Raw genomic sequence first — 27622 nt, 5'->3', positions numbered from 1 at the left:
CCGGCTGGATCAGTTGGCATTTCTGTGTGGAGTTTGCATGTTCTCCCCATGTTAGTGTGGGTTTCCTCTAGGTGCTCCGGTTTCCCCCACTCTCCAAACACGTGTGCTATAGTGGAATTGATGAATTAAATTGGTGGTAATGCATGAGTGTGTGTGAATGAGTGTGTATGGATGTTTCCCAGAACTGGGTTGCAGCTGGAAAAGCATACGCTGTGTATGTGCATGGCTGATTTCATCTTCTAGCCAGTGAGTGTGTGTTTTGGGAAGCAGAAAGTCAAGGATGAACACAGATTGAGAAACACACACAGTTTGTCCTTCTATGGGAACTGCTTGACCTCCCAGTCAAACGGTGTTTAGCGCACATGAAGAGATAATGAGAAAGACTGCAGGGTTTATATTTAACCTCACTTTCAGTGTTTGGTGAAGAGGACAGACTCAAACACTCATCAATCTCCCTCACAAACAATCACACTCAACAACTCCAGCTAATTGATGATCATTAAACACACACACACACACACACACACACACACACACACACACACACACGTCCCAGAGCTCAACTGCATGGCGGGTTTTTTTTTTTTTTTTCTGTATTAGATATTACATAGCAAATACTATAGTGTTTTTGAACCACACTATAGTAAAGTACTTGAATTAATCTGTTGTGGTGATTCTATAGTTGCTATGGTAACACAACACCTATAGTAATTGATCTGTCGTGGTGATTTTACAGTTGCTATAGTAACAACAACTATAGTAATTGATCTGTTGTGGTGATTCTATAGTTGCTATGGTAACACAACAGCTATAGTAATTGATCTGTTGTTGTGAATCTATAGTTGCTATGGTAACACAACAACTATATTACTTGATCTGTTGTGATGATTCTATAGTTGCTATGGCAACAAGAACTATAGTAATTGATCTGTTGTGGTGATTTTATAGTGGCTATGGTAAGAACAACTATAATAATTGAGCTATTGTTGTGACTGGTTGTTATGGTAACAAGAACAATAGTAATTGGCCTGCTGTGGTAATTCTATAATTGCTATGGTAACACAACAGCTATAGTAATTGATCTATTATGGTGGTTTTATTGTTGCTATGGTAACAACAGCTATAGTAATTGATATGTTGTGGTGATTATATAGTTGCTATGGTAACACAATAACTAGTAATTGATCTGTCATGGTGAATCTATATGGTAACACAACAGCTATAGTAATTGATCTGTCATAATGATTCTATAGTTGCTATGGCAACAGCAACTATAGTAATTGATCTGTCATGGTGATTCTATAGTTGCTATGGTAACACAACAGCTATAGTAATTGAACTGTCATGGTGATTCTATAGTTTCTATGGAAACAGCAACTATAGTAATTGGTCTGTCATGGTGATTCAATAGTTACTATGGTAACAACAACTATAGTAATTGAGCTATTGTTGTGACTATGGTTGCTATGGTAAAGAAACAAAAGTAACTGATCTTTTTTGGTGATTCTATAGTTGCTATGGCAACAGGAACTATAGTAATTGATCTGTTGTTGTGATTCTATAGTTGCTATGGTAACAACAACTATAATAACTGAGCTATTGTAGTGTCTATTGTTGCTATGGTAACACAACAACTATAGTAATTGATCTGTTGTGGTGATTTTATAGTTACTATGGTAACAACAACTACAGTAATAGATCTGTTGTGATGATTCTATAGTTGCTATGGTGATATGGTAATAGTCTGTCAGAATATGTAAGTTTGTATTGTGTTTGTCATCAGCTTAATGTGTCTGTGTTGAGCAGGAGACCGCAGTGTCTGTGCTGGTGGTCACTCAGTAGTGTTTTATCTGCACCTGTCGTCCCCTCGCCCCCTACTGAGTGTGTGTGTTCAGTCAAGCAGACCTGCCAACACAAAGACTGCTGTCTTCTCTAGACTGTCAGCACAGGTGGCTGGAGAACACAGAGCTCACGTTACACACACACACACACACACACACACACACACACACACACACACACACACACACACACGTTTGTTTTTGCGAAAAGTGGGGACATTACATAGGTTTCCATTCATTTTATACTATCCAAACCATATATTGTATTGCCCTCACCCCACCCCTAAACCCAACCATCACAGGAGACTGTGCAGCTTTACTCTCTGATTAAACTTGTTCTGTAGGATTTATAAGCATGTTGAGAAGTGAGGACGTCACCAATGTCCTTATATTTCACTTCCTTTGTGTAATACCTGTGTCATACCCATGTCCTTATACAGATGTGTGTCCTGATATGTCACAAAAACACGTACACACACACACACACACACACACACACACACATAGACCAACAGATACACAGAAACACACAGACACACACACATACACACACACACACACACACACACACACACATAGACCAACAGATACACAGAAACACACAGACACACACACATACATACACACAAACACACACACACAAACCAACAGACACACACACACATACAACACGCATGCACAAACGTACACACACATGCACACTCACACTTGATAACACACTTGAAAACACATCCCGACAGACACTCACACTGACACACACACGCACACATATATAGAAACACATGCACAAACACTAATAAAACGACTCAAAACACTTACATTCACACACACACACACACACGCACACACGGATGAAACATACTTATATGAGTGTGTGCACACACAAACACTCAAAAACACAAACAAACAAAGACACACACACTAATAAAATGACTCAAAAACTGATTTGCACACAGTCACACTTTTCATATCAGCTGAGGTTTGACTCTGGGCGTGAGATCTAACACACAAATCTACCTTGAACCAAACTTAGAGGTCAAGCTTCTTAACACTCTAAGGTCAAAGGTCAGCAAACGCAGAACACTAACAGTCAAAGTGAACATGAATGAAGAGAGCAGCTTCATCTTCACTGCGTCAATAACAAAAACAAGACACAAACAACAACAAAACTACACACAAAAGGTCAATCAGATATATTTCTAATATTTATATATTTAGACACCCTAATTCATCAGGGGTTGCCACAGCGGAATGAACCGCCAAATATTCCAGCATATGTTTTACACAGCGGATGCCCTTCCAGCTGCAACCCAGTACTGAGAAACACCCATACACACTCATTCACACACACACACACACACACACACACACACACACACACACACACACACACACACACACACACACACACACATACACATACACACACACACACACACACTCAGTGCTCAACAATAAGGACTTTTTTGTTTTGTTAACACAGCATTTTGCTTATTATACATTAATTAACTTTATTAACATTTATTAATTATACAATTTATTTCTTAAATATTATTTAAATACATTATTTGAGTTGATTAACATTTAAATAATTATATACCTTATTTTTGGCACAGTATTTAAAATATGTGACTAAAATATAACTATTAAATAAAATTTTGTCTTTGGTGTGGCCAATGAAAATTTTGCCAGGGCAAGTAAAAAAATCCTTAACGTTGAACCCTGCATACTCATACACTACGGCCAATTTAGTCAACCCAGGCTCATTCTGAAAACGTAGTCCAGTGGACTTTTCTAGAGACCGTGAAATACGTGCCGGGAGGTACGTATTTGTGCAGTTTTTGTTTTCGCGAATCCGCTAGAGGCCGCTGTGTGCGCTTTTTCGTATCTTGAATGTCACTCGCGAGTGCTGTTCGCGCCCGCGCTGTTCTCGCGTGAACCCACCAGAGGCCGCTGTCTGACCGACTGAATGATTGACTGTGCGACCGGCCAATCGGCTGATCCACCCTCCTCCTTCCCTAAACCCAACCAGTTTTACCGATTGACCCGCCCGCCCGCTCACTTCCCTAAACCCGAGCAACAATTTAGAAAAGCCGTCTAGAAAAAGAAAAGCCCTCGTCTGATTTTTTCACCACGTTTTCGGATTTCACCACGTTCTCATCCTGTTATGAACTTGTTCTCTTGATTTTTTGGATTATGTTTTTGTCCTACCTGATTTCTGGAACCGCTCTTCCCCGGCCTCGAACCTAGTCGCAGTGGTCAACTCCTCCTCTCTGCATCTGATGTCCGCCGACGCACACAATAAGCTGACTGGACAAACTGATTGCGGTGGGAAAGTCCTCCACACGGAGGTAAGCGGTCAGCTGGTAAGCGCGAAAGGGAACAGCGTCACACCACCCATTAGCGTTCGCTTAAAAAAATGTAAAGCAGCCATACGTACCTCCCGGGACGTATTTCGCTGTCTCCAGAAACGTCCACGGGACTACGTTTTCAGAATGAGCCTGGGTTGAATTTAGTAAATCAATTCCCCTATAGCGCATGGGTTTAGACTGTGGGGGAAATTAAAGCACTCAGAGGAAACTCACGCTAACACGGGGAGAACTGCCAACTCCACACAGAAACATCAACTGACCCAGCCGGGACTCGAACCAGTGACCTTTTTGCTGTGAGGCCACAGTGCTGACCACTGAGCCACCGTGCTGCCCATAAACAAACATATTTATTTAAAAGGATAGATGAAATCTATATATAGCCATGATTAAAAACCAACAACTAATAACAGATGGTTTCCGCTACATTCATTCCTCCATGGCGGGGCGCCACAGCAAAATTCATCCCGCCCCAGCTACATTACAGCTTGTCAATCAAAACATTCATCTGTTGTTGCTGTTGTTGTTTTTTAATAGCGGGTTATTAGTGGGTATTAAATCTAATAAATGTTGGAGAAATACTCACTACATACAAAATATGTATATAATATCTATATCACAAAAAAAAATGTCTGCTAAAAACTGTTTAAAACAATTTTTAAAAAATGTTAAAAATGCTAAAAATATATAAAAATGTATAAAATCTAAAAAAGTTATTAAAAACAATCTAATTATTAATACAACTATGTAGGTATTTTTAACCAAAATAAGACAAACAATACTGCTAACAATTCTGTTAAATCTGAAATAAAATAACATTAAATAAAACATGCATGTAAAAATGTTTTTCAAATCTTTTTAAAGAAACATTTATAATATTAGAATATCTATATAGCTATGCTATATACTAATAAACAAAAATCACAAATAAACTCTAAATTACTAACAACAAAATAAAAAAATGCTGAAATACTATAAATATTAATTATAACAATATTAGTAATATTAATATAATCGCCCTTTTAAAAGTTTTAAAGCTTAAAATGTATCTAAAATGACAATAAAAAAATAAAAAAATAAATAAACAAAACACTTTAATTATTAAGACACCTCTATAGACATTAACCAAAATGAGACAAAACACAATAATACTTCAAATTGTGTGAAATCTAAAATAAAATAAAAAATAAATAAAAAAACATTTTTAAACATCTATTTTAAAACATTATAGCATCTATATGCTTAAAAATGTTAACTAATAAAATTCACAAACACTATAACAATGCATTAAAAATATCATAAATCCATACTTTTAAAACTTTAATAAGTTTATATTGATCTAAAATTGCAATGAATGTAGCACACATATTTGTTCAAAGCGACTTATACTTGAGGAGGTATTCAGTGATTCAACAAGAAGATGCATTGCAAGAAAAGCTAATTATACAAAGATATACCAAGATAAACAGTTATTCAAAAGATATATAATAAAATAAAATATAAAGATATAAATATATGAAGAATTATATGAAGAATATATAATGGCACAGTGTCTGACCTGCTGCTAGTGGTGTGTTTGTCCTCGTGCGCTGCTCTGTCTGACCGCAGCACAGACGTCCAGCAGTCACTCTGAGGAAAAAAAACACCAAACCCAAAATAAATGTGAGCTCCTGCAGGACTCCAGTGGGGCGTCACGCTCCCGCATCTGTTTATACATCTACACTCTCTGGAAGATTCTGGATATTACAGTCAAGTACAGCGGTACAGTTTGAAGAGAAACACAGTTACAGCGCTATCTGCAGAGAAATCTCAAGAGGTTAAGTTTATTTGGATCCCCAATAGCTAAGCCTTGATGAACTCCTAGTCTTTATGCAACACTTAAAATACGTACAAGTCAAATTTATTAGCTCTTTTCCTCAGATATTTCCTAAATGCTGTTGAACAGATTCAGGATTTTTTCACGGTATTTAAATTTTTTTTTTCTTCTGGAGAAAGTCTTATTTGTTTTATTTCGGCTGAAATAAAAGCAGTTTTTAATTGTTTTTAGGTCAATATTATTAGCCCCCTTAAGCAGTCCAAAACTCAAACAAACTTACGCCAAACTGGCAAAATTTCAAACAAACTAGCCCAAATCTCAAACAAACCAGTCCAAATCTCAAACAAACCAGTCCAAAACTCAAACAAACCAGCCCAAAACTCAAACAAACTTACCCCAAACTGGCAAAATTTCAAACAAACTAGCCCAAATCTCAAATAAACTTGCCCAAAACCCAAACAAACTTACCCCAAACTGGCAAAATTTCAAACAAACTAGCCCAAATCTCAAACAAACCAGTCCAAATCTCAAACAAACCAGTCCAAAACTCAAACAAACTTACCCCGAACTGGCAAAATCTCAAACAAACTAGCCCAAATCTTAAACAAACCAGTCCAAAACTCAAACAAACCAGCCCAAAACCCAAACAAACTTACCCCAAACTGGCAAAATTTCAAACAAACTAGCCCAAAACTCAAACAAACCAGTCCAAATCTCAAACAAACCAGTCCAAAACTCAAACAAACTAGCCCAAAACTCAAACAAACTTACCCCGAACTGGCAAAATCTCAAACAAACTAGCCCAAATCTTAAACAAACTTGCCCAAAACCCAAACAAACTTACTCCGAACTGGCAAAATTTCAAACAAACTAGCCCAAATCTCAAACAAACCAGTCCAAAACTCAAACAAACCAGTCCAAAACTCAAACAAACTAGCCCAAATCTTAAACAAACTAGCCCAAATCTTAAACAAACTAGCCCAAATCTTAAACAAACCAGTCCAAATCTCAAACTAACTACCCCAAAACTCAAACTAACTTGCCCAAAATTAGCAAAATCTCAAACTAGCCCAAACCCAAACAAACTTGCCCAAAATGAGCAAAATAACAAACTTGCCCAAAACCCAAACAAACTTACCCAAAACAAGCAAAATCTCAAACAAACTAGCCCAAATCTCAAACAAACTAGCCCAAAACCCCAACAAAATTTCCAAAATGAGCAAAAACTCTAACAAACTAGCCCAACACCTAAACTTTTTGCTTAAAATTTGCAAAATCTGAAAAAAACTAGCCTAAAACCCAAACAAACTTGCCCAATTTGCTATCATCATGGCAAATATAAAATAAATCAGTTATTAGAAATGAGTTATTAAAACTATTATGATAAGAAATGTGCTGAGAAAATCTTGATATAACAAATACACAGATGGGCTAATAATTCTGACTTTAACTGATGGTTGCTAGACAATTGAGAAGTGAGTTGTGAACACTCTCACACACACACACACACACACACACACACACACACACATTCTCTCTCTCTCAAACGCACAGGTATGTCTCCAGGTGTCAGTGTGTATTGTCACATGGTTTACAGGAAACTCTCAGCAGCTCCTGCAGGTGTTCATTCATTCCACACACAAGAGCAAAACTACAGACAGTACAAAACTCACAGCAATAAAAGCCCGTCTGAGACCACCAGTGAGCGCTCAAAACAACCAAATGACCTAAAAATACAACTTGTTTTGGTCTGACTTTGTTCTTATCAACAACCCAAAATCAGAAAAAGTGGGACAGTATGGAAAACACAAATAAAAAAAGAAAGTAGTGCCTTTTTGATTTACTGTGACTTGTATTTGATTGCAGACGATATAAACAGAAAATGTTTAGTCTGGTCAACTTCATTTCATTTGCAAATCTCCATCCTTTCTTGTCATTCAGACATGTAACACATTCAAGAAACAGGAGTGTGACAGGAGCAGTTTAGGGCTGGTAATCAGGTAAACGGGTGAAACAATGACGTGATTTGAAACCGGTGATGTCAACAGGTGATTGTGGTTATGATTTAGTACAAAAACAGCCAAAAATCCAAGAAAGTCTAGTCCTTTAGGAGCAAAGATGGGCCGATGGTCAGCAGTTTGCCAACAGATGTGCGAAAATGATTGATATGTTTAAAAACAATATTCCTCGAAGAAAGAGAGGAAGACATTGGGATATTTCCCCTTCAACAGTGCAGAACATCATTAAAAGATTCAAGGAATCTGGAGGAATTGTGATCTCTAATCCTTCAGGGGGCACTGCATCAAGAATCCTCATTCATCTATAAGCCATATCACAGCCAGTTTGTTGAATGTCATCACTTGATTGAATGTAAGTTATCAGTGGTTATCAGCTGATAGATATGGGCCAGTAGGGGCCTTCTGCACCTACTGGTAGTCTCAAAAATCAGAGCACATCACACCTGTCCTCAGGTCTTTACCCTGGCTGCCAGTTACATTCAGAATAGAGTTTAAGGTATTATTACTGCTCTATAAATCACTAAATGGCCTAGGAGCTCAATACATTTCAGATATGCTGACTGAATACAAACCGCACAGATCACTCAGATCTTTCAACACAATCTCACGGCAATTCGTAACTTTTTCATTTAGTGGCTAATTCGTACAAATTCGTACGATCTAATTCGTACATTTTGGTACGATTTGCGTATCCCCCAATGACGGTTGGGTTTAGGGGTGGGGTTAGGTGCCACGCCTCCTTTTTAAAATCGTACATTTTCTTACGACTGAACTCGTATGAATGCGTACGAATTAGCCACTAAACTGCCAAAACGTAAAATACTTACATTTTCGCGTGAGATCAGGCTAATCAGGATCATGTAAACTAAACTCCAGGGCCCGGTTTTTCAAAAGTAATCCACTGGGATTTTGGATAAGGGATTGGATCAAATCTTGAAAATGGGTTTTTCAAAAGGAAAACCGGATTACCTAATCGGATTAGATCACGTAATCTAATCTTGGTTTTAATCTGGATCAAACCTTTACTTTGGGTTTTTCAGACCTTTTTTGTAGGATCTGGATCACTTTGATCCAAAAAACCTGGATTAAACTGATCCCATCAGAAAGGTGGATTTAGCGTGGATTTCATGCCTAAAATGTAAAGAAAACTTACAAAATGTATTAAATAATACTATATTTGGATCATGCAGTATCTTACGAGATATACTATTTATTCATAAGGTTTTATTTTATTTGTTCATCTGTCAGGCTATAGTGATTATTGGCTTTAACGTATTCAGCCTTTTAATATAGGCCTACAGCAAAGTAGAAAGAGTTTGGCCTCATAAAATAATCCCCCTAACAGCTGTCAAAACTGACCAAAAACAATCAATTTTATTCTGTCACTAATTGATATATATATATATATATATATATATATATATATATATATATATATATATATATATATATATATATATATATATATATATATATATATATATATATATATATATATATATATATATATATATATATATATATATATTCATCACAATGGAAAATATTTTTCTTATTAGAATATTTATTAATGATGCATGCAATGATTACAGAATAAACAAAAAATGCAAGAAATGGCAATGACGGATTTTTGAAATCTCTTTCAACAATTGCAAAAAGAGACTGAAAGGGCAGAAGCACAGCTTCATCTGGCAGAGAAACAACTGACTCTGACCAAACTGCAGCAAACCAAGGCCAGACTTGAGATCCCCCTCCTAAAGGATACGCTTTACATCAGATGAGGAAGTCTGAGATTATTGTGGAGTTTTTGACATTAAGTATTTTTTTGATTTACATCTATATTTGAAACTTATTATAAATATCCTCAATGTACAGTGTTGTAGGTCTCAGATGAGTGGACTGCTGGAAGAGGATGGGGTGGGCTTTTTCTTGTTTTTCTTATTTATTATTATTATTAATTTAATATTTATTACATTTTCTTAGTTTTCATTTAAAAAAAATAAAGTTATATTGACCCCACGCTGGCTATTCTACTTGTCGCTCTTTACATATCTATAGTTCTACATTGTGATTTCCTCTCCTGTTTGAGCTCTGGTAATCCAGATTTAGTGATCCTGAAAAGTTCCTATCCAAATCAGATTGATCCAATCCAATGTAGCTTTGAAAAACTGGCTCAAAAAGTAAGCTGGATTACCTGATCACGGATCGCAAAAACAGAATTACTAAATCTGGATCAATTTGATCCGGATTAAACCTTTTGAAAAACCTTCAAAAGTAATCCACTGGGATTTTGGATAAGATCCGGATAGGAACTTATCCAAATTTCTACAATTTCTACTTTGCTGTAGGCCTATATTAAAAGGCTGAATACGTTAAAGCCAATAATCACTACAGCCCGATGGATGAACAAATAAAATTAAAACCTTATGAATAAATAGTATATCTCGTAAGATACTGTGTGATCCAAAAATAGTATTATTTAATAAAATTTTAAAGTTTTTATTACAGTTTGGGCATGAAATCCACACTAAATCCACCTTTCTGATGGGATCGGTTTAATCCAGGTTTTTTGGATCAAAGTGATCCAAATCCTACAAAAAAGGTCTGAAAAACCCAAAGTAAAGGTTTGATCCGGATCAAAACCAAGATTAGATTACGTGATCTAATCTGATTAGGTAATCCGGTTTTTCCTTTGAAAAACCCATTTTCAAGATTTGATCCAATCCCTTATCCAAAATCCCAGTGGATTACTTTTGAAAAACCGGGCCCAGGAGTTCAGTCAAAGCAGACTGAATCAGCCTTCAGCTACTAACAGCGCCCCCTGCTGCTGGAATCAGCTTCCAGAAATGATCAGATGTGCTCCAACATTAGGCACGTTCAAATCAAGACTGAAAACACATCTGTTTAGCTGTGCCTTTACTGAATGAGCACTGTGCTGCGTCCCACAGATCACACTATTGTGTTTTTTTCCTTATTTTCATTCTTTTATTACTTGTTTAACACATTTTCATTTTTTTATCAGTTTTTTTATTTGTTTTTATTCGATTTGTACTTGTCTCTTTCATTCTTGTTAATGCAAAGCACTTTGAATTGCCACTCTGCATGAACTGTGCTATAGAAATAAACTTGCCTTGCTTTAAAACAACAACAGCATCATAGTAGAAGCTTCAAAACTCCATAGAAACTCATGTGCTGTTTATTTTAAGACCTGTGTGATGAAATACTTGTTATTTACTGGGTGAGTGTGATATTTAGCATCGATGATATTATGGTAATTGTTGTTTTGATGATGTGTGAGCTGACGTCATAGAGTTTGTCACTGACTTTGCAAAAAAATAACAAACCAAAACACACAGTCAAAAATCACTGAGGAAAGCCTATTAAAGTGCAGTCAGAAACCAATGAGTTATGAAAGCACACATGCCTGTAATTTCCCACACAAACGTAAGTGCAGTTTCAATGGAGGAGTAAATATCGGCGTTATTTTACTCCTTAAATAAACTTCACCATGAGATATTTTCATTTCTGACCTACAGTGTTCAGGACAGGTGTGTGTGTGTTTCACAGGCTGTGATTAGAGACAGAAGGAAGAGAAACTGACGGCAGGGCTGTATTACACACCTGGAGATGTAGAGTTAATATTAGCCCAGTCTTTCATCTGCTCAACACAGGAGAGAAATTACAGAGCAATGCGGGAAGAATGTGTTCAGGAGGGCTTTAAACATGAGAGTCGGTTTTCCAGACAGTTTCACAGTCATGTCAGGAGGACTGTAAATATCTCAGAGGCGCGTTTTCTTCTTCAGGTCAGAGAAAATGTGAGTGTCATTCAGAGCAGCGGAGTCTGGTGACCTCTGCAGAGTTCAGCTTAAAGGGGAACCGCAAACTATACTTCATTAAAGTCTATCAGATAAGGGGAAATTGTTTTAAAAGAAAGTACGTTCGAGATTTGATCATGCAAAGCAAGTTACTGCATGCAGTAGTTTAGGTATGCGCATGGAAAAAACTGAATCACGTCATTCAGTCATAAAAATGCCATTTACTTTGAACAGAGAAAGAAAAATGAAAAATAAGTAAATTTGCAATTTACAAAATCAAAAAAAGAAGAAAAATGCTGACATTAAGAGACATGTTTACTAGATTACATATTATGTCATGTAGTAAGCGTCATGCTTTGTTTATTATTTTACACGTGGGAAATACTGATTATGATTCAGACTAAAAGAAAATTCAAAAGTATTTTCGGAAAGGTTAAAATTATGCTTAGAGTAAAAAAGAAAGATAGAAAATACAAGACATTCAATAAAAAACATGATTTAGACAAACTAAAAAATACTATTTGCATCATCAAAACTTTTAATTTGATGATGCAAAAAATTTATGTTAATATCATGTTTTATTATTAAGATATAAAAGAAAAACACTGAGCATGCAAAAAAACAAAAAAAAAATGCAATCCACAAAAAAATGATTCATGTATATATATATATTAAACAACAAAATTACAAATATTCAATAAAAAATAGTTTTTTTTTTGATAGACAATTTTTGAAAAAGCATATTTTAGATTTGATAATATAAAGCCAGTCTCTGCATGCAGTAGTGTAGGCATGTGCATGAAAAAACTGATCATGGAATCACGTCATTCAGTCATAAAAATGCTATTTACTGTAAACAGAGAAAGAACAAGTAAAATTGGAAAGAAAAAAATTTAATTTACAAAATCAAAAAAAGAAGAAAAATGCTGACAATAAAATAAAGCGTAACAGAAAACAGTGACACAACTGAATATATGGATTTTCAAACAAAACAAGTAGAAAACATCATGCTTTTATTTATTATTATTTTTATTTATTCTCTAACAGTCACTGATTATGACTGTTAGAGAATAAACATATTTTTGGACAGGTTAAAATTATGCTTAGAGTAAAAGAGAAAAATAGAAAATAGCAAAAAAAGGAGATATTTAATGAAGAAACATAATTTAGACAAACTAATTAAACAGACATGTTAGATTTGATGATGCAAGGATCATCTTAATATCATGTTTAATTATTTTTAGATACAAATGAAAAACACTGATCATGCAACAAATACAAGCAAAATATAAACTGGAAAATTGCAATCCATGAAAAACGTTTTATATATATATATATATATATATATATATATATATATATATATATATATATATATATATATATATATATATATATATATAAATTAGATATATAATATTTTAGATTTGATAATGCAAAGCAAGTCTCTGCATGCAGTAGTGTAGGCATGTGCATGAAAAAACTGATCATGGAATCATGTCATTCAGTCATAAAAATGCTATTTACTGTAAACAGAGAAAGCAAAGAGCAAAACAAGGAAAACTGGAAAGAAAAATTCAATTTACAAAATTCAAAAAAAGAAGAAAAATGCTGACAATAAAATAAAACGTAACAGAAAACAGTGACACAACTGAATATATTGAATTTAAAAACAAAACAAGTAGGAAACATCATGCTTTTATTTATGATTTTACCCATGGCAAACACTGATTGTGACTGTTAGAGAATAAAAAAGGTCAAAAATAATTAGAAAGGTTAATATTATGCTTAAAATAAAAAAAGATAAAAAACAACAAAATAGGAGATTTTAGGATTATTTAGGATTATAGGATTATTTAGACAAGCTAAAAAACAGACATGTTAGATTCGATGATATTAACCAGACTATTGCAGTGTTGTAGTGCTATGTAATTGTCATCGGTCAGTTTGACGTCACTGTGAGTTACACCACACTCCTCCAGCATGTACTTTAACATGTATGAGCTGATCTTAAAGAGTTTCTTCACAGATACAGCGTCCTCCGGAGACTGGTATAATCATCCATAATGAAAACAGGAAGCACCTCGCCCGTGCACGAGCGGCGGATGTGCGTTTACTCCTGCTCTTATTCTGAACGCAGGATGAGCTCAAGGGAGCGTGTCGTGTCTCATGATTCTCGCTCATTTATGAAGCTTTACTGGAAACAAGCAGATTCAGTTTCCTGAACAACTCTTCAATTATCTCTGAGTTTCGTGAAATGGGAATGTACAACTCCTGTGACAAACAGTTACAGTCTGAATTATTCAACCCCCTGTATATGTTCTTCTCCAATTTTAACAGAGACGACTTTCTCAACACAATCCTAATCATAATAGTTTTAATAACTCATTTCTAATAACTGATTTATTTGATCTTTGCAATGATGACAGTAAATAATATTAGACTAGATATTCTTCAAGACACTAGTGTTCAGCTGAAAGTGACATTTAAAGGCTTAACTAGGGTAACTAGGGTAAAGTTAGGGTAATTAGGCAAGTCATTGTATAACAGTGATTTGTTATGCAGACAATCAAAAACTAATATTGCTTAAGGGGGCTAATAATATTGACATTAAAATGGGTTTAAAACAATTAAAAAACACTTTTATTCTAGCCGAAATAAAACAAGACTTTCTCCAGATTATTCAGACACAAGATGGTGCCAATGTAATGACAACCACAAAATCTTTTAAGTCTTAGTTGACGTTAATCTCTCAATGTCAGGGGTCGCCACAGCAGAATGAACCACCAACTATGCCAGCTATGTTTTACACAGCAGATGCCCTTCCAGCTGCAACCCAGTACTTGGAAACACCCATGCACTCAGTGGTGTTGCCACAAATGCGGGGGGTAACTGATCGCAAACTGAAGAGCAAAGGGGGCGGGGTTATCACAAACTGAGGAGGGTGGAGGGGTTAGGTTGAGCGATGATGTGGATGGGGGGGGGGGGTCGGGTTAATATCACAAAGTGTGTAAACGGGTTTCGAGCTCGCGGGAGTCATTGGCGAGAGCACGTCACGCCACTTGTGTGCACATGCCACACACCTTCGTTAGAAACAGCAAACTTGTGCAAACTCTAGAAATACGCAATATGTGAACTGCCCCACTGGTGATCTCCAACAGTTGATCTTCTTGCAGAGCCATGCTGGATTCACCTGATTTGTTGACAAGTGTGTAGCGGCTCTATTCCTTGGCAGTTCGTAGGTCGTTCACTGGGCCTTTTCCTCTTAGAAAACACAATTTCCGAAGACGTCTGTTTCTTACTCATTTTGCTGCTTGTGGGTTAAATCCAAGTGACCGGTATGCAAGCGAGTGTACGGTTATTTTTCAAAATAAAAGACTTTTGAAAATAAAAGATCATTCAGACGCAGATAATAAAATGGAAATAATTCATGATTTCCTGTGCGGCTGGTACCACTTGATCCACGGACCGGCAGTTGAGGACCACTGAGTTAGGAGATAACAGGAACTAAGGCAACATGCTCATTCTTTTAATACGATATATGCCGAAGCATGCTAATAGGACTTTTAATTTGCCAGTAATCTGGGTTAATCGTTTCCGGTGAACTGTATGTCAATGCAAAATAAAATTAAGGTGTGTTTTCTTTAAAAATCAGCGATCTCCTCTAGCTGAGTGATATCCGATATAAAGTGGGTCTCAGATTGTACAAGAAGCACCGCATTAAATTACATTCCCCCTGCCATATCTTTATAAAATGAGCATTTATTTTACCCCAGTATATTCAATAGACCTTCTGCGCTAGCCTGCCGATTCTGATGGGCGAGTGCGAGTAAACGGCTTTTTGTCTCGTTTTACGCTTGAGCAACTAAATGAATGCAAAAGTCTGTTTAACTGATTGTATTTTAACTACAATACAACATCGATGCTGTAACAGGAATCGTTTAAAATGGAAAAAACTCACAATAACAGGTCACTAGAAGTTTATCAGCATGGGAAACACACTAGCTCAGCATATGCCCCATTGTCAGTGCTGAGAAATGTTTAAAAAATGACGCGACCCCCAACAGTGCTCGCTGAGGCCCCCTTGTGGGCCGCGACCTCCTAGTTGGGAACCAGTGCCCTATAGCACGTGTTTGGACTGTGGGGAAAACCGGAGCACCCTGAGGAAACCCACAACAACACGGGGAGAACATGCAAACTCCTCACGGAAATGCTAACTGACCCAGCCGAGGCTCAAACCAGCAACCTTCTTGCTGTGAGTGAGGCTACAGTGTTAACCACTGAGCCTCCATGCTGGCCCCTTCTGAGTCAACAATTAAAGGGCCATGACACCCCCCACTTTCGATTAAAGTCTACTTCAGAACTTTTTCAAAAGATGCATGATTAATGGGCGTGGAGCTCCGCGAGCATCAGGCAGGAGTGGGCGTGGCCAGCAGGGGAGAAGGGGAGCGAATAACTGTTGTTGACAGTTAGCTCACAAAATGAGACGCAAACCGTGAGGAGACGCATGAGTTTATAGTTTACAAAGTTAAAATGCAAAGAAATAAACAGTAATTTAGTGCCCTGCTACATTTGTTATTCGTAATTTCATATACACATAACCACAATTTATATCATTATAAAGATAAGTGTGTTCATGTAAACACTATAAATGAGGATTCTCCCTCAATCCCCGGGTCTGAATCATAGATCTAAATGCAGACTCAGTGCAGCAGGTCTCCTGACCTGTCTATTTTAACCATTAGTGCTGCTGGTAATCGGAGGATTTAGGCGAACACAGCAGCACAGTGATGTGTCTGAATGTGAATGAACTGCTGATACAAGACAACGTCCGCCATTCTCCAATTCTCGTGCTGCTCTCCCGACAAAAATGCTTGCATCACACACACAGCTTTGCTGTATGATCGGCCCTGACAGGATCGCGGGGAAAAAAACATGCAACAAACCCCGTGGATCATGGAAACAAACATATACGAGCCTTCATAAACGGCTACTGCGCGTCTGCGTCTGCCTTGCCTTCGGAAAGCGCGTGCTGTCGTGCTCTCATGAATAATTAAGCAGCAGGCTCTTCTTATAGGATAATGAAACTCTGCTATGAATATTAATGAGAAACCGACGCGTCATCATTGCACTTGCAGTACTTCGCTACGTCACCGATTTTGATCCCTCCCCAAAAATCATTTTAAACCCGGAAGCTGAAATGAGCTGACAAAAGCTCAAAATTATCCAGTTTTCCCCACAATTAAAGCTGACAGGTGCTAACATTGTCTTAACTGATGCTCAACACACACACATCTGTTAATATATATAAAAAAAGTTCTCCAGGGTGTCCTGAACCTTTAAGACAATGTAACCAAAAAGTTACTTTAGTTTCTGAGGTAATGACAATCTTTATTTATTTATTTTAAATATATTCTGCAATATTACAGTATAACTGCAGCATCGGGGGAAAAAAGCGAATTTTTACAATAACAAAAAACACGAGGACTCCAAACTTTGCTACCAAACAAAACCTTCAAACTCTACAAACAAAAATTAGCAGCACAATATGAGCGAGCGGCGGTCCTTATGTAAAGCTGCTCATTTGAAGGCTTATCTGTGTAATGACTCTTTCCTGTTTGCTCAAGTGTTTGTTGAAGATGAATCTCCACACTTATCAGCCTGTAAAGCTGTACAGTTTGGTCTTTTTGTGCCAAAAATAACCCTTAATGATGTGTGTTTGCGTATTACAACCACTGATCTGCAAATTAGGAGTCGATTTCAACGCTTAAACTGAACTAAGTGTGTTATTACTTTTCCATGTTAAAATAATTTCCAGTTTAACATGTAGAGATTAGGAATACGCTATTTGTAGGAGCTTTTTATATCAAATAAATACTCTTTTGTCTTTTACATACAATGAAAACTGAGGCACAAATCCTTAAAAATATCTGAAACAGGAAAAATGTTTTAAACAAGAATTTCACGTTTTCAATACATGTAGTACAGGATCACATTTTTACCCCGTGCATTTAGGCATGTCACAACATCTCTGTTTTGTTGTGCGATATATTGCACCAAAATATATTGTGATAAAGGATATTATTGTCATTTTAAGGCCATTTTATGCCACTCATCATTATATAATGCCAGAATGACAGTATAATATCATCCGTTTGCAAGTGCACTTTTCCACAGAACATATCATATTTCATTCTTAAGAATGTTCCATTTAATTATAGTCATTTGAACAGTTTAATAATCAGTCATTGGAGTCAGAATGTGAAAGTGCATATCCTAAATAAATAATAATAAATGTGAACAGCATAAAGAGTAACAGAGGCTGCGATATCTGCTACCAGATCTATTTTCATGTTTTATCGTCAGACACCACACCATTAGAATATACTATAGTAATTTATAGTTAATACTGTAGTGTTTTTTACCATACTGACACTGACCAATAGAGATAGAGATGTTGCACAATAAGCTAAAGTGTTGCTAATTGGTTTTTATGTACGGCCGATATATAGTGCATCCGGAAAGTATTGATAGCCCTTCATTTTTTAACAATTTTTTCTCTTAAATTCATTCATTTTCTCAACATTCTACACACAATCCCCCATGATGACAATGTGAAAAAAAGTTTTAGAAATTGTTGCAACGTTATTACAAACAAAAAAGCTGAAAAATGTCATGTACATCAGTATTCACAGCCTTTGTTGTGAAGCTCTAAACTGAGCTCAGGTTCATTCTGTTTCCACTGATCATTCTTGAGATGTTTCAGCAGCTTAATCTGTGCTCAATTCAGTTGGACATGATCTGAAAAGGCGTACACCTGTCTATATAAGGGCCCAGGATTGACAGTGCATGTCAAAGCACAAACCAAGCATGAAGACTAAGGAATTGTCTGTAGATCTTCGAGACAGGATTGTCTCGAGGCACAAGGCTGGGGAAGGTTACAGAAACATTTCTGCTGCTCTGAAAGCTTCATTGAGCACAGCGGCCTTCATCATCCATAAGTGGAAGATGTTTAACCAGCAGGACTCTTCCTAGAGCTGGTCGGCCATCTAAGCTGAGTGATCAGGGGAGAAGGGCCTTAGTCAAGGAGGTGATCAATAACCCGATTGTCACTCAGGCTGAGCTCCAGCGTTCTTCTGTGGAGAGAGGAGAACCTTACAGAAGGACAACCATCTGTGGAGGAATCCACCAATCAGGCCTGTATGGAGGAGTGGCCAGACGGAAGACACTCCCCACCTGGAGTTTGCCTAAAGGCGTCTGAAGGACTCTCAGACCATCAGAAACTAAACTCTCTGCTCTGATGAGACTCAAACTGAACTCTTTGGAGTGAACGCCAGGCGTTACGTTTGGAGAAAAGCAGGCAGCGCTCCACCAGGCTAACAGCATCCCTACAGTGAAGCATGGTGGTGTTGGCATCATGCTGTGGGGATGTGTTTCAGCAGCAGGAACTGGAAGACTAGTCAGGATAGAGGGAAAGATGAATGCAGCAATGTACAGAGACATCCTGAATGAAAATCTGCTTCAGAGTGCTCTTGACCTCAGACTGAGGCGACGCTTCATCTTCCAGCAGGACAATAACCCAATGCACACCGCCAAAATATCAATAGAGTGGCTTCACAACAACTAAATGTGCTTTAGTGGCCCAGCCAAAGCCCAGACCTAAATCCTGTTGAACATCTCTGGAGAGATCTGAAAATGGCTGAACACCGTCGCTTCCCATCCAACCTGATAGAGCTTGAGAAGTACTGCAAAGAGGAACGGGCCAAAATTCCCAAAGACAGGTGAGCCAAGCTTGTGGCATCATATTCAGAAAGACTTGAGGCTGTAATCGCTGCCAAAGGTGCATCAACAAAGTGTTGAACAAAGTCTGTGAATACTGATGAACATCTGATTTTGCAGCTTTTTATTTTAATAAATTTGCAACAATTTCAAAAACTCTTTTTTTTCACATTGTCATTATGGTGGAATTTGTGTAGAATGTTGAGGAAATAAATCAATTTAATCTATTTTAGACTAAGGCTGTAACATAAAACAATGTGGAAAAAGCAATACTCTCCAGATGCACTGTATAGTTCATCACCAAAAATGATAAGAGTTCAAGTCCATTAGTTGCGCAATAAGTCCAGATATTGATTATTGTGACAGGATTAAGTGCATTACAATCTGATCTGATTATTTCTTTTGAGCAAACATACATTTCTTAATTTCTTCACAGAAGATTAATAATATAGTTACTAATTATTAATTCTAATAGTTTCTATTTAATAATAGTAATAATAGTTTCCATACACATCTAAAGTACTTTAATCGTCATCTGAAATTGTAATTTTTTGCCACTAGCCAACAAACCAACTAGGATTTACCCATATAGTTGATCAGCCTTACATCATTTCAATATAATTTAGTCATTCATTCATTTTCCTTCAGCTTAGTCCCTTATTCATCAGGGGTCGCCACAGCGGAATGAACCGCCATCTATTCCAGCATAAGTTTCACACAGCGGATGCCCTTCCAGCCGCAACCCAGTACTGGAAAACACCCATACACCCTCACACACCGACACACTCGTACACTACAGCCAATTTAGTTAATCAATTCCCCTATAGCGCATGTGTTTGGACTGTGGGGGAAACCGGAGCACTCAGAGAAAACCCACGCCAACACGGGGAGAACATGCAAACTCCACACAGAAACACCAACTGACCCTGCCGGGACTCAAACCAGTGACCTTCTTGGAGTGAGGCGACAGTGCTAACCACTGAGCCACCATGTCAACTATATTTACTATAACTATAACATATTCAACTATATTTTTTATTTGCATAATTAAGAACATTATAAGACGCATCTTGGACCCTCATTTCTTTATAATATAGTTCTTATTTAGTCTGTATAAAATCACCACTATTAATACTCATTATTTGCTTGGTGACATCTATAAATATTTAATTTTTACTCCTTATACCTTAATGTGTTCATCATCATCATCAGCTACATACACGTCATCGCCAACCCGATTTCACCAAGTACAATGTGATCCTGGATGAACATCTATATTGATCCCGGAACAACATTCCAATCAGCCAATCAGTATTAAGGGATGTGTTTACCGCTTATACGTTAAGTTTAGATTAACATTTAGGTTTATGCACTTCTACATGCGTGTTATCCAACTATTATTCCCCTCTGATTTTGGGAATAATGTACAATTATAGTTGGGTTTAGTGCTAGGGAATGGGTATGGATTACATATTCCAACAAAAATGTCCCAGGATCAAGATAGATGTCAACCCAGGATCATATTGTACTTGGCAAAACCATGACATGCCACACACACAGTCTCACACACACACACACACACACACAGAGCGATGATGCCATTTCAAACACAGCCCTCTAGTGGTGACCAGGAATATTAACTCCAAAAGTACATTAAATTGAACATTACATATTAGATGTTTTGAAAATGTTGGAAACCTGTAAAACTTCCATAGTTTGTGTTTCTCCTTCTATGGAAGTCAACGAATACAGGTTTTCAACTTCCTTCAAAACATCTTCTTTTGTGTTCAACAGAAGAAAGAAACTTAAAGGTTTGTAACCACTTCAGATGGGTAAACATTAATTCATTCATTTCCCTTCGGCTTAGTCCCTTTATTCATCAGAGGTCACCACAGCGGAATGAACCGTCAACTATTCCAGCATATGTTTTACACAGCAGATCCCCTTACAGTCGCAACCCAGCATTGGTAAGCACCCATGCACACTCATACACTATGGCCAATTTGAGAGGGGTCTGGCTGCAGACCTGGTGCAGTGCAATCTGGGCTGCATCCAATGCTTTTTAATAGGCTCACCTAACCCCACCACTAACCCTACCCGTCTCAGTGACGTCACTCGCTCCATATGAGTGCATTGTGTCTGACATTGCATCGCTGAGTGATGCAGTCTCAGTTTGCATCATAATGGCTGCATCCAGATACTGTTGGCCAATTTAGTTCATCAATTACCTATAGCACGTGTTTGGTCTGTGGGGGAAACCGGAGCACCCGGAGGAAACCCACGCCAACACAGGGAGAACATGCAAACTCCACACAGAAACGCCAACTGAAGCAGCCGCGACTCGAACCAGCGACCTTCTTGCTGTGAGGCCACAGTGCTAACCACAGAGCCACCATGCCTCCTCGTGAGTCATTGAGAAAAAATATATATATTTGTGTGTGAACTATTCCTTTAAGGGCTTTAGACATCCATTCAACAAGTCTGTAATCTTGTTCAAAGCTTTTCTCACACACACACACACAAAAAAAGCCAAATCAGAGAGAAATGCAGACATACTGAAGTTTAGAACTCCAAACACTGTAAAAGAAATATCCATAAATTTATTTATGCTTTTGAATTGCATTATGGGATCTTTATCTTTCTTTACAACAACTTTTAACCTTGAAAAGTAAAATTAAAAGAGACTTATAGTGTTATATTGTCTGGGTTGGTGTTGTCTATTACACTACAAAACCCTTGTAATAAACTGCAGCACATTTTCTGTTATTTTACAGACTTCTTTCTCTAGATAGTATTTCTAATACTTAATATTATCTAATAAACTACTAAATTGTCAATAAAAGTCTCTTTGTTAAACTGTAGAGTTGAATTTTCAACATCAAAAGTGGACAGAGCAGAGATCAACATGCAATTTGCCACCGCAAATAAGCACTTGTGAATCCAGAAACTGTTCATTAACGGAGATTTATTACAGTGTACATCAAGATATTCAGAGGGAGTTAGCGTATGTTAAGATGTGTTTTCCTTCATTGTGTGTAGTGAGAGCATTAGTATTCACAGTGCAGTGGTCTGAGGAGAAAAACAACCCATTGGGTCACTGTCTGCACGGGACACAACTGCACATTGCTAAGCAACTGCTTTAAGCCTGATTTATACTTCTGCGTCAGGTGACTGGCGTAACCCACGGCGCAGGCAACGCGCGTGGCTGTGCATTTATACTTTTGCGCGCTGTCTCTGTCGGTCTGCATTAACACTTCCGAAACGCTAGTTGGCAGTGAGGTGTAAATGTTCCTCTGTGTCGAGTTTCTTCTCTGCTTTTTTGCTTTTCCTGAACACTTCCGGGATGTACAAGTGGCTCAAACTCGCTCATTTTGAGGCAGGAACCGGCGGACGTGCAACAACTTTAACTATAAGGTAAACACAAAACAAAACTTTCCATCCGGAGCTCCTTCACGGGACTCCACACTTGTAAACAATCGCTCGCGCCATTCGCGCGGCTCTCGGTCCCGCCCAGACTCGTTAGCGCTACCAAGCCGACCAATCACAGAGCTTACGCTACGCGTCGTTGCGACGTGTAGTTACATTTTTTGAGAGGTGCACGTCAGTGACGGCGATGGCCACGGCGAAGGGCTATGCGTCAGCGCCGTAGCATACGCCGGTGTTTGACGCAGAAGTATAAATCAGCCTTTAAGAAACAGGGAATCTGTACTTGTTTTGGTGAAAAGTTGCAAAATGCTTTTTTTAAATCATCTGCATGTCCAAATTGACAAGCATAAATAAACTGGACTATTTCTCCAGAAGAAAATAATATTAGCAGAAATACAGTGAAAAGTCCTAGCTTTTTTTTTGATAGCTCCTAGCCCAATTTACATCACTTTTTAACACAAATTTTTTTTAAATGAATAAACATTGGACAGGAGGGTAAATAATTGTGACTTCAACTATATATACAATAACCTCTCTGATTAAAACAGAGAAACCTGTTGGATCTATACATTAAAAGTGACTAGACTTCTAGACTTAAATGGTGAATTGGATTTTTCTCCTTTTTTGTAAGAATACTCTACAGATTGTTATATCAAGAATGTTCAACAGACTTTCAATATATACTGCTGAATAGGTATGCATGTGTATGACAAGTGTATGAGCATTATGTATATGTGTGTGTATATATATACACACACACACACACACACACACACACACACACACACACACACACACACACACACACACACACACACACACACACACACACACACACATATATATACACACAAACATATACACATATATATACACATATACATATATATAGTATATACATACACACACACATATACACACACACATATATATATATATATATATATATATATATACATACTATATATATATATATATATATATATACATACTATATATATATATATATATATATATATATATATATATTTATACTATATACACACACACACAAATATACACACATATACACACACACACACACACATACATACATACTATATATATATACATACTATATATATATATATATATATATATATATATATATATATATATATATATATATATATATATACAACAGTTCGGTCTGGATCTCGTATTTAATTTGCTGATAGCCGTGATATCTTTAAGTAATATCAGCATTCGTACAGCCTCTTTGCCCTTTGTGTATTACTCCGCCTACATACAGCCAGCAACAAGCAGACACTACAGTTTGACAAATATTACTGCTGTTAGACAACCAAATATACTTTTGAGGCTTTTTAGAGGAGAATGTAGTTGTTTAGACTGCAACTATGCAGTTTATTTGCAAGAATAGTGCCTATTGTTAAAATATTTACAATTTCTGAGAGACAGCTCGCCGGCGACAGTTGACGTTTTCTATCCACAAGATGGCGCCAGAACCGCATAATAAGCCCTTGCTCAGTGTGTTCTCTTGAGCGTGAATTAAAAGCTGAAAAACGGAAGCCTCGTGGTTTTAAGGTGGACCGGATAGAGTCAATAAGAAGCTGCAAATAAGAAGCTGGATTCAGCCTTGTCCCTCCTTATCGCAAACACAACAGCAGTCTGGTGAGAAATCTCTGTAGACGGATGGCATTTCATGTCACGTTCAGCCTTATAATCTTAAAATGTGAGCAAAATTTGCTGTTTTGTCATCACCTTGGGTCATGCACCAGAAGCATAGCTTTACGTTATAGAGAATCATTCAAATGCTCTCTAAAGTGATGTTGGTGAATTAGTAACAGCTTCAGCTATTCTGACGTCAGCTGCAGATGTGAATAAATGGCGGAAGAAAGTAGTTCCTAATACAAAAGGGGTTTAGACTCTCTGTGTTTGATATTCTCCTTTTTTTACAAGATTGTGCCGTCGAACTGTTGTATAAACGCAATATCACACTTGCATAGCAGCCATAGCAGTGTGCTATAGCTGTATATCAGCACTGATGGGGCGCTAAGGCACGAGGCCGCCTATCTCTATATATATATATATATATATATATATACATATAGAATGAATCGCCAACTTATCCAGCATATGTTTTACGCATGCAGCGGATGCCCTTCTTATATATATATATATATATATATATATATATATATATATATATATATATATATATATATATATATATATATATATATATATATATATATATATAAATTTTCCCCCTTAATCAATACTTAATATATTGTTTTAGTATGGTATCGATATTATAAAGAGTCATGAGACCGTAGCATTTAAAGAAACTTCAGATGCACTATCACTGTAACCCTGATGAAGGCAGCTCTCTGCCGAAACACGTTGGTTTTAAAAGGTCAGACATTTGAATAAAGGCTTTTTAATATTTTTTCCCAAATCTTGAGTGCCTTGCACTGATTTTTGCTGTTTATAGTAATTGATCTTTTGTGGAAATTCCATAGTTGCCATGGTAGCATAACAACTACAGTGATTGATCTGTTATGGTGATTCTAAAGTTGCTATGGTAACAACAACTGTGGTGACTGAACCTTTGTAGTGAATCTATAGTTGCTATGGTAACACAACAACTATAGTAATGTATATTTTGTGGTGATTCTATGGTTGGTGACACAACAACTACAGCGATAATACTTTTGTGGTAATTCTATAGTTGCTATAGTAACACACAACAACTATAGTAATATAAACAAATATTCCAATACTGTAGTTTTCCACACTAATAGGGTATTGCATATTACATCACACCACACTTTACTGTAGTAAAACCTAAAGTATTCTACAGCATTTATCAGTTCACAATATTTAATACTACAGTATGCAGTAGCATTCATTAGCAAAATGAGGTAAATATACGGTATAATAGCGTCATTCAAAAACACTATAGTAATTGTTACAAATTGCTATAGTATTTGTTCACTTGGGCTGACAGAGCAATACAAATTCCCCACGTCAATGATCATAAGGAGATTAATAACAGCAATTAAGCAGCGCCGAATCACTGAATGAGATGAAAGATGAGAAGCAACATGTCTTTAATGCACCGTGAGATCTGAAGCCATTAATCATATTCAGTTCATAGAAGATGACAGACTCAAACACACACCCGCCCGCTCAACAGATACCACAATCACCAGCATCACAGAGTCTTGGAGAACATGGAGATCAGCAATGGAGCAAAATATTGACTTATATGCCAATATTTGCATTCAATATTCACTGTATTCAACATTTGTAAATATTTGTTTTCTGTGTACTTGAGTCATGTTTTTTTGCACTTACATCTGCTTTTGAATTGCATTATGAGAGCTTAATGTTTCTCCCAACAATTTTTAACCTTGAAAAGTTGGAAAAAGTTACTTTTCTAAAAATTTGTAATAGTGTGCAGTGCTATATTGTCTAGGTTGGTGCTGTAAATTACGCTCTTAAGCATGCACAATATTGATAAATCTTTAGTTAATAAATAGATTTATTCTAAAAAATATAATTACTTTGCTTCTCTGAATTGATTTACAGCAAACTCTGTAGAATGTATTTATGATATTTAAAGCAAGTAAATTATAAATAACTATAACCATTTTATAGTTGCTATGGTAACAACAACTGTAGTAATTGTTCTGCTGTGGCAATTCTCTAGTTGCTATGGTAACAATGACTATAGTAATTGATCTTTTGTGGTGATTCTATAGTTGCTATGGTAACACAACAACTATAGTGATTGATCTGTTTGGGTAATTCTATAGTCGCTGTGGTAACAACAACTATAGTGATTGATCTGTTGTGGTGATTCTACAGTTGCTATGGTAACAACAACTATGGTGATTGATCTGTTGTGGTGATTCTATAATTACTATGGTAACACAACAACTATAGAAATTGATCTGTTGTGGTGATTCTATAGTCGCTATGGTAACAACAACTATAGTAATTGATCTGTTGTGGTGATTCTATAGTTGCTATGGTAACACAACAACTATAGTAATTGATCTGTTGTGGTGATTCTATAGTCGCTATGGTAACACAACAACTATAGTGATTGATCTGTTGTGGTGATTCTATAGTCGCTATGGTAACAACAACTATAGTGATTGATCTGTTGTGGTGATTCTATAGTCGCTATGGTAACAACAACTATAGTGATTGATCTGTTGTGGTGATTCTATAGTCGCTATGGTAACAACAACTATAGTGATTGATCTGTTGTGGTGATTCTATAGTCGCTATGGTAACACAGCAACTATAGTAATTGATCTGTTGTGGTGATTCTATAGTTGCTATGGTAACAAGAACTATAGTAATTGATCTGTTGTGGTGATTCTATAGTTTCTATGGTAACACAACAACTATAGTAATTGATCTGTTGTGGTGATTCTATAGTTTCTATGGTAACACAGCAACTATAGTAATTGATCTGTTGTGGTGATTCTATAGTTGCTATGGTAACACAACAACTATAGTGATTGATCTGTTATGGTGATTC

The 27622-nt window shown here is 36.8% G+C and overlaps 2 protein-coding genes across 13 annotated transcripts in view; one reads left to right on the top strand and one right to left on the bottom strand.

Moving 5' to 3' along the window:
- The window catches only part of plekhg4b (pleckstrin homology domain containing, family G (with RhoGef domain) member 4B), a 156888-nt gene that overhangs the window by 119735 nt on the left and 9531 nt on the right, over nucleotides 1–27622 (bottom strand). For 6 of the 11 annotated variants that reach the window (XM_073924406.1, XM_073924409.1, XM_073924412.1 and 3 more), the window contains exon 2: nucleotides 5769–5839. The exons of 4 other annotated variants lie outside the window; for them this stretch is intronic. The gene's annotated coding sequence lies outside the window, so the exon portion shown is untranslated. 11 annotated transcript variants of the gene reach the window in all.
- Nucleotides 18941–27622, top strand: part of brd9 (bromodomain containing 9) — a 164175-nt gene continuing 155493 nt past the window's right edge. For both annotated transcript variants that reach the window (XM_073924715.1, XM_073924712.1), the window contains exon 1: nucleotides 18941–19683. The gene's annotated coding sequence lies outside the window, so the exon portion shown is untranslated. The remainder of the gene's footprint in view (nucleotides 19684–27622) is intronic.

Source organism: Danio rerio, chromosome 16 (genome assembly GCF_049306965.1).
Source record: "Danio rerio strain Tuebingen ecotype United States chromosome 16, GRCz12tu, whole genome shotgun sequence".
Lineage (NCBI taxonomy): Eukaryota > Metazoa > Chordata > Actinopteri > Cypriniformes > Danionidae > Danio > Danio rerio.
Note: the sequence above shows the minus strand (reverse complement) of the source record. Positions and strands in the feature narration are given on the sequence as shown.